General features: G+C 42.5%; 1 protein-coding gene across 3 annotated transcripts in view; it reads left to right on the top strand.

The window, feature by feature from the left end:
* Nucleotides 1–277: 277 nt before the first annotated feature.
* PRRG1 (proline rich and Gla domain 1) overlaps nucleotides 278–12,073 on the top strand; it is a 156,438-nt gene continuing 144,642 nt past the window's right edge. For 2 of the 3 annotated variants that reach the window (XM_049871336.1, XM_049871333.1), the window contains exon 1: nucleotides 278–372. The gene's annotated coding sequence lies outside the window, so the exon portion shown is untranslated. The other variant, XM_049871335.1, reaches the window with a different exon arrangement.

Raw genomic sequence — 12,073 nt, 5'->3', positions numbered from 1 at the left:
GGCCCTGGGGACGGGCTGCTTGGCCTCGAGCCAAGCCAGGCTTTCCTGAGGGTGAGTGACGGGGTGCACCGAGAAGTCTCGATGGCTTCTCTGTCAGTGTTAAAAACAGACTCCCAGAGTGGAGAGCTCCAGCTGATACCCTGAGCGCTCTGGCTGCCCGGAGGAGGTGGCAGAGGCCCTGCCACTCAGTTTCCCACCGCGCCTGGCCCCGCCTCTCGTTTCCCACCCCACCTGGCCCCGCCCCGGCCCGGCCCCTGCCGCTTCCCGCCGCCTTTCCCGGTCGGCTCCAGGCTCTGGCTTGGTCGGCTTCGGCGGGGCGCGCAGGCGCGGCGGGCGGCTGGTGGAGCGCGGAGCAGCGGCGCGGGGCGCGCGGTGAGTGGGCCGCCGTGAGGGCACTAAGAGGGGGAACATGGCCTGGGTGGAACGCCCCAGGAGGAAGCAGGGCTTGTGGGAATGAACGAGTGGGAAGCCTCCGATACCTTGAGGAGGAGCTGGGGGCTGCGGCACTGCCTGGGAGGGTCCTGCTCCGGCCGCGTGGAGAGCGGAGTGCGCGGTGGCTGGAGTGGGTAAAGATGTGTGCGAGGAGCAAAATGGAAGGAAGGGTGCCTGGAGGCTGGACATCCTCACACGGGCGGCTTGCCAAGGGCTCGGGAGGGTGTCCCAGCTTCAAGTTCATTCCCCCCCCCTTGCATGGTGCCCCAGAACGGCGTCCGGGCTCCTCCCTTTCCCCCTGCGCTGCCCCTGGGGACGAAGAGTTGCCGGGAACGTCCCCATCGCGGGAGAGAGGATTTGGGGGTCGCACAGGGCTAGTGCCAAGGAGGGCGTGGTGTTCGTGTGACTTTCTTCATCCCGCCCCCGGGAATGTGCCAGTCCATTGTGCTCGTGGACATTTTAACAAAGGCTGTGACTGTTTTCTAGGCAGTGGCGGGTGACAGTGGCGGCGGGGGCGGGACTGTGCGGGGGGAGCAGTATTGCGAGATTGCGCTGCAGCCCTAGGGGCCAGGGGAGCAAGGGGAGCTGGCATGGGGTAGAGGAAGGAAGGGAATAACCTTCCTGCCTCAGATTTTTCCCCCTTCCTGGTCCGCTGATTTTGATCAGCGGTAGGAACAGCCCCAAGAGGGATATAACTGGAGATTGGTGCGTGTGTTTGGACTCTGACTGCAGCCATTGGTTTTGTGAGTGTGCTGTTGATAATGTTCCTTACCCGTCCCTTCAAGAGAAAAGCGAAACTGATGGAATTTGAGAGGAAATAATTTAATGAAAGGGTGAAGAGGCGGAGTGTCAAAACTTAAAGCTAAATTTCTGCCTTTTGATAGTCATAGTATATAGTCAAACTTTGAAGAATGTAAAGGTGTGCAAGTCAGGGTAAGTGAAAAGTTGATTAGGGTGCTATGTGGATGGTTTCAATCAAGACTGGATTGTTGGGGGTGCGGGAAGACCTGCCAAGGTCTTGGGCAAACTCACTTTAAAAAAAAATAAATATTATATTAGGAACATAAAACACTTGGGCAAATACTGTAATATTGAAAAATATTTTATAGATCTTCATTTTCAAACATAGGATTTTTCATGAAAAATACTATACGTATGTGTTCCCGAGCATAGATGTTGATATTTTTACTGTTTGTTTTAACTTAATACAGCAAAACAAGCTGAACTTCCTCTATCTCCACCCCTTTCCCTTGATTGTGAATCTGGTTTTATAAACATTTACTTTCAGATCTGAAGTGTGCTTGAAGATACAGTTTGTTTTCTTCAAGCATGAAGGATTTGTTCTTGTGTTATTTTTATTTCTTCTGTATTTTCTTCTTGTTTTAAGTTATATGCTGGTAATATTACCAAGTTTGAGATTGGGGAGAGATAGTGTCTGGGATGCCTTTTCCTCTTGCAATGCTTGATGAACTCCTATTCATCCTTCAAGACACAGCCCAATTTACTTCTTGGAAAAACTTGCCAGCTCCCCCAGAATGAATTAAACACTCTTTTTTCTGTTAAATTGATTTCACTGGCCTTACCTCTCTCCCACTACTAGACGCTCAGGCTTCTGCATTACCCCAACACTTAGAGCTTCCTGGCATATGGTAAGTGCCTAATAAATGTACTTACAGTTAGACGTTAACTGTCGCTATTACTGTTAAAATAAAAGAAAGAAAAGTTGCTGTCCAGTCGATCCTGACTCCTAGTGACCCTATAGGACAGAGCAGAACTGCTCCAGTAGGGTTTCCAAAGCTGTAAATCTTTAGGGAAGCAGACTGCCACATCTTTCTCCCGTGGAGTGGCTGGTGGGTTTGAACGGCAGACCTTTTGGCCAGCAGCTGAGCACTTTAACCACTACGCCACCAGGGCTGTTAACAAATGCTATTGGAAAGATCGTAATTCATGTTGTATAATAGAAGAAATTTGGCATGCTGAGTCATATTTAATATTTGGGAAAGAGTATCTGGAATATGGAAGAAGTATGGAAAAATGTTCCCATATATTAGTCCATAGATTATCCTAAAAGCTCTGCAGATATAGGGAAAAATAAGTCTCAGAATAAAACCAAGGTCTAAAAAAGACCAACTTCTGAGACTGAAACTAATGAAAAGTCAATATGAAACAGATTAACCATTTATGGAAAGATAGGGTGCTGCTGAAATGTAGGAGGTGCTAAAGGTGAATCACCTTGTTAGGTCAATCAACTTCAGAGGTATCCTCTGAAGGCTAATTTAAGTAGAGAAAAGAGTAACCTAATCAGTTGTATTATACTTCTTCTAACTCTTAAGGTGGTTTAAGCCTTTGGCTAATGGACCATGTCATCTTCCAATGCCCCTGATAGGCTTGCCCTGACCATTTCTGCCAGCCTGTCTTTTTGACTTCTCTAAAGTCCAGTAGTGTCATTGGCCTTCCAGTCGACTTTGGCCCACAACAGGAATTATCGTATTCCTCTTGCTCCATATTACATCAACTCAACCTCATCACTTCTTGCCCCCTCCCAGTTTTCATCTCCTGAATGGGATTTAACCATTGAAGATAATACATAAGCAAATGATTACTCACTTTATAAATAAATAGAATTGATATTTTAGTTTAAAAAATGAGTCAGGATTGGCTACAGTTCAAGATTCTGTGCCTGCAAGGCAGAAGACCTATCCTGGCCTCTGTTTTTCTCAAACTTCAGTGTGCACAATCACAAGAATGCTCAGATTACTGGGCTCCACCCCCAGATTTTATGATTCAGTAGGTCTGGGATGGAGCCCCAAAATTTCCATTTCTAGTAAGCTCCCAAATGAGGGTGATGTTGCTGGCCCTTGGATTACACTGAGAGGCACGGATCTACATGGCATTCAGACGAGTTGGGGGGGAGGGTGGCAAAAGACCTAGAAGTTAAGAGAGGAGAGAGCTTTAAGGGGGTAGTGTTAGATATTGTGTAAAGTTTGGGGGGGATAGGACTAAGAGAAGGCTGTTGGATTTTGTGACCAGAAATTTGTCTCTTTGGTTGGTTGGTTGTTTTTGGTGTGTCAGGTGTAGAGCGTTGATTGAATTATATTCCTCAGCTGGTGATATATTATCATTATTATGACCAGAAGGTTATTCATAGTCTTTGGGAGAACAGTTTCTGTAGAGTGTTAATGGCAGGAAAACAGACTGTAGGGATTTAAAGTTGTGATTCTTAAGCTGGTTTGTGTATCAGGCTCTCCTTGGGAGCAGTTTTCTCCATCATATTTATGCTTACTGGTGGCTTTCGAGTTGACTCCAACTCATGGCAACCCTATGTTTGTCAGAGTAGAGCTGTGCGCCATAGAGCTTTCAATGGCTAATTTTTTGGAAGTAGATTGCCATGCCTTTTTTCCAAGGTGCCTTTAGGTGGACTTGAAGTCCAACCTTCTGCTTAGCAGCCAAGTGTGTTAACTGTTTGCACCACCCAAAACTAAACCTGTTGGGTCAAGTCGATTCCAGCTCATGGTGACCACATGTGTCACAGAGTAGAACTACTTCATAGGGTTTTTTTTGTTTTGTTTTTTGCTGTAATCTTTACGGAAGCAAATTTCTAGGCTTTTCTTTTGTGGCACCCCTAGGTGGGTTCAGCCTGTCAAACTTTAGATTAGTAGCCTATTGCAAACCTTTTTTTGCCGCTCAGGGGCTTCTATTTCTGCCTACCAAGAAAACAAAACAAAACACTAGTTGCTATTGAGCTGGTTCCAATTCATGGTCGCACCATGCACCGGAGAGTAGATCTGCTTAGGTCCTCCTATATAATAAGCCCACTGAGCAGAATTTCAGGGCATGAAGACAATCCAGGAGATTTCTGATGTGCACCCCAGTTAAAAACCACTTCTTGGAGCAATGGTGATCGGGAAGTGATGGCAGTGAAATATAATATACTTCTGTCAGTAAATTGTTGGTGAAGGTAGAGGGGAAGAAAAGCCTGAAGTTTGAAGATTTTAAGGCATCAAAAAATTGCAGCGTGTAAAGGGAGTGAAGAGCCTGCTGGAGAAGGTGAGTAGATTGAAGGAGGACATTGTAAGGATATTGGTTTTTACTCTGAGTGAGAAGGGAATCCACTGGAGGCTTTTAAGCAGAGGAGTGATTGTATCTGATTTCTGTTTTACAAGGATCAATCTTGGTGCTGCGTGGAGAATTATAAGGGAGCCAGAGCAGAAGAGAGATGAATTAGAAGGGAGGTTTATGGTGGCTTGGACCAAGGTAATGGTGCTGGAGGTGATGTTGGCAAATGTTCAGATTTCCTAATGCATTGGAAGTGGAATGTGAGACAGAGAATCAAAGTAAAGCATAATGCCAAGGATTTTGACCTGAGTAATTTTAAGGATAGAGTAGCCGTTTAAGGAGACAGGGAATACTGTGGGAAGAGCAAGTTTGAGAGAGGCGAAGACCAAGAATTCAGTACTGGGAATGTTGAATTCTAGATGACTACATGGGGTTGCCGTCAGTTGGATTTGACTCAATGGCAACTGTTTTTTATTTGATATCCAGGTGGAATTCAGGGGAGAGGTCTGTTGAACCTTGGGGACTGTTGAAATAATATTGTCAGTGTAAGCTGACATTTAGAGTCTCCCAAGCAAATCACTTTATACTTTGTCAAACCATAAATCAGTATTTACTGAACACTGTCTGTAAGGGTTGTGTTAGCTTTACCCTTTGAAAAGTAGAAACATGGTACTTCTCAAAAATGCTATGGGGCAAAATGAAGTGAGAATCAAATGAAGTGCCACAGGGCTGGGATAACCAGAGCTCTTAAAGATGCTCAGTGGTTGCTTTGCTTTCCCCTTTGTTGCAAGGTAATAACTAGTATAGTTATTTTCAAGCTTATTCAGATACTGATGATGAAATTTTAGTAGCACTCATTATATTCTATAAAGGCTTGGCAATTAAATATACCAAAATTTCCAAAAGAATTTTCACTTCTTAGATACATTTTTGAGTGCCTCAGAATTTAGAACCTAGGATTTCTTTAGCAAAGTGTGTCATATTTTAAATCCCTGGTTTGGAATAAGTTCCCTGTGTTCTGTTTCTTCCCTCCTTTCAAAGCTGTGTCTTAGAAAATATGTGTTATTTTCTAGAGTCCTTCTTAACCAAATTCTTTCTTTTTCAGTGGCAAAGCCCTGTTATGCAAAGCACTGTATGTTCTGTGTATCTGTTCCAATCTATCTCCAATGTGCCTGTCCTTTGTGGTTTGGCTTCTAATGTTATGCATTCCATTTTGTAAAAAAAAATCCATATGAGTAACTTGCCACAGTAATCCCGTGTTTGCTTCAGGGGGAAAGCAGGCAAAGTTAGAAACATATGCTGAGTTTTAAAATTTGCTGTCACTGCAAAAAAAAAAAAAAAAGAAGTTAATAGAATATATTCCAAGTTTCTTTTTCCTATATTAGTATTACCGATGGTACCAGAATGATGATTTTGGCACGGATATATTTACTTTCCTATGTAATTCTATCCTGCCTTAATGTCTAACTCATCTTTCCCCAGGATTTAGCAAGAAAACATTTTATATATATATATGTGTGTGTGTGTGTGTGAAAAAAATTTTTTTTCTTTAGGCTCATAAGTAGTTTGAAAATACAGATGTTTTGTTGCATTAATGTGATCTGTATTGCAAAAATAAATGTGTTAATTGAAATTTAAAGTTCTTCATTTGCATTTCAGTTCTTAATCAGTTGACTGGGGCTAGTTCTCTGCCAGAATCTTAATGTTGTCTTCGTCCGCTTGATCTCTTCACAGCAGGAATCAGGATACTGAATATTCCTAGACTCGTTCTACTACAGTGAGTAGGCTCTAGTCTGCTTCAGCCAGGCTGACAAGAGGGAGAGTATACTGGGGCCCTCAGCACACAAGGAGGGGGCCTGGGTCAAATCCTGGATGGGATTTTGTTTTTTACTTTTGAGGGCCAAGCCCACTCTATATAGCCCTGTCCTTTCTAAGAGTATAGTGATAGTTCATTATTCAGAAGATTTCCCAAATCATTTTTTCTCCTCAGCTCTCAAGCAACTCCTGGCCACATGGATTATCTTTTTTAATAATAATAATAATACCAACAACAACAGTAACCCATCTATGTTGTACCAGATATTTTACTTGCATTATTTTTATTACCCTATAAGATATATGACATTAATAACCACTTTATTGTGAGGACATTGCAGTTCCGGGAGGTTAAGTGCTCAAGGTCACTTTGGGGGTATATGGTAGAGCTGAAATTCCAGTGCTGGTCTCTCTGACACTAAAGCTTGGAGCTCCTTTTAGGAGGCCCCATTGCATGAAGGGAAACCTTGGTGGCATAGTGGGTAAGAGCTACGGCTGCTAACCAAAAGGTCGGCAGTTCGAATCCACCAGCCTCTCCTTGGAAACCCTATGGGGCAGTTCTGCTCTGTCCTCTAGAGTCACTATGAGTCGGAATCTGCTCGACAGCAACGGGTTTTTTATTGCACGAAGCATACTTTTGGACTCTCTCTTCCTATTCTCAGTTTCACACAGTAAACACAAGGTAAAACTGTGTTTACCCAGAAAAAAAAATTATATTGAACACTTACTATGGGTGCATTCCAAGCATCAGGCATTATGGCCTGGCACATATTAAGTACTTAATGAATGTTGAATGAATGAATGAGAGGATACTAGGTAAGGATAATCTTCCTGTCCTTAACACAATGGTAGGCATATGGTATGTACTCAGTAAATATTTGTTGAATTGATGTGATTACTCCCTCAAATGTTGTTGATTTATCCATTGTACCACTATTAAAACAGAAGGTAATGAATGTTAAGTATTTGAGTCGCAGATCCAGTCTTCTGGTGAAGAAGATGGATTTTAATGGATAATTTTTCCAACGGATCCCTTGAAGAATAATTGATATCATATGATGAACCCTGCTTCCAAAAGAAGGCTATTATGTACCTGCTTTGTCTTACTTGACCTATTATTTGTTTACTCCCTAAAACTCCTTCCTTCCTTCTGCCCTTTCCCTGTATAATGCCATCAATTTCAATGACTTCAGCTGTGTTCTGCACACTGAAACTTTCTGCAGCTATATCCAGTCAGAATTGTTCCTTGAAGATCCAGGGTCGTGTACATGACTGGCTACCTCAAACTAAAATGTCTAAAATGGAACTTCTCCCCCTGCCCCCTGTCTTAAATCTGCTGCTTCTCCTTGGTTCCCAATACTCTTAAATGGTAAAGAGGCTCTGTATTCAGGATGAAGACCTCTGGGTAAGAAGCAGCTTGGGTATAATCATGAATGTCACCCCATTGGAGAAATCACAGTCCTGGTCTTAGAGTCAGGCTCCTAAATTAAGTGGCCAACAGTAATCTGCATCCCACCCACCCCCAAAGGAGTTTCTACCTTTAAGTGCTTTTCTGTGCTGGCAGAGCTTCTATTCCTCCTTGCTGGTACACACCAAGAGGGCAAGAGAGTGAGCCCTCTTTCTCGTTACGTTCTTTTCATGAGCATGATGTAGGAGGGGGTACACTCTGATAATCATTTATACAGATCACAGTCCAAACTTTTATCTAAAACACAAGCCTTGGGATGAAAATCATCTTACTTTTCGTCTAATATCTAATTGGCTAAAATAATCGTATGACCTCAACATAAAAAAAAAATCCTCACCACTGGACCAATAAGCAACATCATGAAAAACAAGAAAATACTGAAGTTGTCAAGGATTTCAGTCAATACCCGTGGAAGCAGCAATCAAGTAAATCAAACAACATTATTGCATTGGGGAAGTCTGCTGCAAAAGACCTCAGTGTTATAAAGCAGATGTCACTTTGAGGACACTAGTCTCCTCATATGCATGTGAAAGCTGGACAGTGAATGAGGAAGACTGAAGAAGAAATGATGCCTTTGAATTATGGTGTTGGCAAAGAATATTGAATATACCGTGAACTGCCAGAAGAACCAACAAATCTATCTTGGAAGAAGTACAGCCAGAATGTTCCTTAGAAGCGAGGACGGTGAGACCTTGTCTCACATACCTTGCATGTGTTATTAGCAGGGACCAGACCCTGAAAAAGGACATCGTGCTTGGTAAAATAGAGGATCAGTGAAAAAGAGGAAGACCCTCAATGAGATGGATTGACACAGTGGCTGCAACAATGGGCTCAAACATGGCAGCAATTGTGAGGATGGTGCAGGACTGGGCAGTGTTTTGTCCTGTTGTTGTGGGGTCACCATGAGTAGGAACCAACTTGACGGCGCCTAATAACAATGCTCATATAAGTGACTAAGCTATTTTCAGAGAATTTATACTGCATGATAGGTTTAGCTTATCTCAGTGTCCATTTGTAGCTCTCTTTATTAGAAAAAAAGAAGACAGTAATATTCTCTTGAATTTTCATTGCACTTTCAAACCCATTGAACTCTCTCAAGATTTCTGTGGATTTTTCTCCATTGTCCCTTTCTTTTTAAAGTGGGTAATAGGCCAGAAGTTGTTTTGTGAGTTGTTTTTCCTCTTCTAATCCTCACAGAGAGCCTGCCCAGTGACATTGCAGTTAACTCTTACCTACTTTTCTGGGCCTATCTGTGATTTTCCTTTTTGTGCTGTAGTCGCCGGGCTTCAACTGATGATGTAACACTTTTTCCTGTTACATTACCACAGTGGCCCGTGGTTTTACTTCTCATTTTCCTTCATCACACATGCTGCGTAGACCCTATTTGTCTAAAACAGTATATGAATTGTCTCCAAACAGCCTTAATTAAGTCTGATGTTATCTCTGTATAATGTTGGCAAAGAAATCTTAAGCGTTCCCTTCCTACACTTACCCATTAACCCATTGCTGTCGAGTCAATTCCGACTCATAGCGACCCTATAGGACAGAGCAGAACTGCCCCATAGAGTTTCCTACACTTAAAAAAAAAAATACACCTAGTCATGTTAAATGGACCTTTATAGGGGTATTGTATTCTTTTTATTCCAAAAATGTTTAACATAACTCCTTGCGTACTATTGATGGTGGCAATGAATTCTAATAAGACGGCTGAAAGTTAATGCACTTCTAGCCTCCTTTTTGGCAGAGGTAAATCTTAGTTGCTGCATTGTCATTTGTATCTGTATTTAAAGAAGTGTGATTCAAACACATGATGTTGGAGGTTCCCCATCCAGCCAGGACTATGGCAGACTGTGTCTGAGATCTGACGTGTGCATGTTCTATAGCCTCAGGGCTCTAGAGCAAAGGCTTTAGCGCTGTCTGGGATAGACGTGTCTGACTACAATGCACTGGTTGTTTCAGAACCATAGCCTTTGATTTGACCTTACACCGTCTGACCAGAAGCAGCAGTGTTAATTCCAGGGATGATTACCAGACCCCAAGAGTATCCTTCTGTAGGGCCAAGGGCGAATGGTTAGGAAGTCAGATAGCTGGTGCCAGTGCTTCTCATTGTTCATATCACACACTTCCTACAAATGGGCTTCCTGCTTCAAAGTTGTCTGCATTTGGAGTGGTTAATTCCATTAGCCTTTGTGAGTAGGTGACAGAGGATATTCTGTTAAAAACATCACCGTCACCCTGCTCCAGCATCATTTTCTTTTAACTAATTCAGGGCCCAAGCTGAAACACTTTTTTTTTTTTCTAGTGCCATCTTAGTGCTCCAAAAATCTTGAAATTCAGTATCATTCTCATTCTTCTAGTTCACAGAGAAGCAAATAAGGCCAACGTATTGTATGAGAACAGCTTTGCTGTATCGCACCCTGGCGACCTTGTACATCCTTATACAGACCACCTGGGTAATGCTTTACCAAGTCTTGGCAAAATGCCCTGTGATTCCTTCTGCAGCAAGGGGAGATAAGCAGCCTGGTGAGGAGCCACCTTAAGGCAGTTTCTCATCCCTTTCTTGTGGGAAATTGCCACAAGGCTGTTTCTCACTCATTGCCTAGTTTCAGTTGAGTGCAGGACTTTCCACCTTGTACTTCATGGGGTACAGCTGCAGGCTTCTGCAGAAGTCTGTATACCTGCTTGGGTTTAGTTTAGAGGTGACTCCTCCATAGCAGCATGACCCATTGCTTGGTCCATCTGTCATCTGGCCCCTCCAGTTTGGTGTCATCCTGTGGGACTGGGGTCTTGGGTTGGTGACGCCATGCTAATTTTGCTTTTGTTGTCTAGGTAAGTAATAAATTGTCTGAATCCCCTTGGGCTCATTCTCTCCTTAACACCTGAACCCATGGAAGTGTGGCAAACCAACCTAATATCTGTAGTAGTAATACTTGTGGCCCTGTCAGCCATCACACTGCTGCTTTGGAAATGCTTGTCTGTGTGACACAGTGGAACTTTCACTGGCCAGATATCCAGCTACTGTATGTACCATGGGATACTCCTTGAACTTTATACATATCTCTGGGCATAGTGGACAGGTGGACAGAGGCCAGGGCTTACTATTGGAATTACCCCCGATTGCTTTTCTCACATTTCCAGGTGAAGGAAAGTACCAACACCTGCTCATTAGAGAAAGTCTTAGCTACGCAACTAGAAGGGCCGTACCAATTCCAAAGCTTCTCTCTCATCACTCCGCCCCTCCCGCCCCCCCCCAACACGCTGAGTGTGATAGGAAATGAAACATAGTATCCGTGGTTGGGCCTATTCAGAATGATGCACTTTAAATAAGTGGTTAACACTTGCTCATAGATTCTGTGGTCTGAAACTTCAGCTATGATGTCTTGGGTTCCAAAGAAATCAAATGTTTCACTGTACAAGCACCTATAAAACATTGCTATCCTGGCATTAACCTGTTAAACTTTAACCCGTTGCCGGTGAGTTGATTCCGACTCATAGCGACCCTATAGGACAGAATAGAACTGCCCCATAGGCTTTCCAAGGAGTGACTGTGGATTTGAACTGCTACCTTTTGGTTAGCAGCCACGCTCTTAACCACTGTGCAACCAGGGCTTCATTCTGTCATTACCCAGTGCTTACATTAGATCTGGAAAAATAGAATAGAATATGGAGGATAGTTTCCATTTATATAATTTTGAAAATTTTCAACAGTACTTCTTGATATTGTATTATGTTCTTTTCTAATGTAGGCATTTAAAGCTATAAATTTCCCTCTAAGCACTACTTTAACTGTATTTCACAGATCTTTTGATATGTTATGTTTTCATTATCATTTAGTTCAAGATATTGCCTAATTTGTCATGTGATTTATTCTTCAATTGATTATTTAGAGTTGTATTGCTTACTTTCTAAATATTTGGGCTTGTCTTAGATTTCGTATTGGTATTTGTGAGAAAAATATTAACATAGCATGGTTGCTAACTCCTTCATGTCTTAAGAGAACCTGGAACCATGGTTGACTCTTCTCAATCCTGGGAATGTGATTCTCTGAAGGTCCTTTATGTTTCTTATATTTTATTTTGATGTGTAGGATAGCTCATCTCCTTTGTGGTTACCTTATTATTTACCCCTATTTTTCTAAATTTAAACCTAACTTTTCTTTCTTTGTATCGCCTTGTCTTCCTCTCCATGTGGAAGATCTGTGACTACATTTCTTAGTCGCTCTTTCTTGTTTTAATGTTGTCTTCTTTTACATAACGACATCACTCTTTCCCTTTTTTGAGCTTTTTTTTAATCTTGGTTTAT

Source organism: Elephas maximus, chromosome X, assembly GCF_024166365.1.
Source record: "Elephas maximus indicus isolate mEleMax1 chromosome X, mEleMax1 primary haplotype, whole genome shotgun sequence".
In the NCBI taxonomy this organism is placed as follows: domain Eukaryota; kingdom Metazoa; phylum Chordata; class Mammalia; order Proboscidea; family Elephantidae; genus Elephas; species Elephas maximus.
This window is presented reverse-complemented; position numbering and strand designations above follow the sequence as displayed.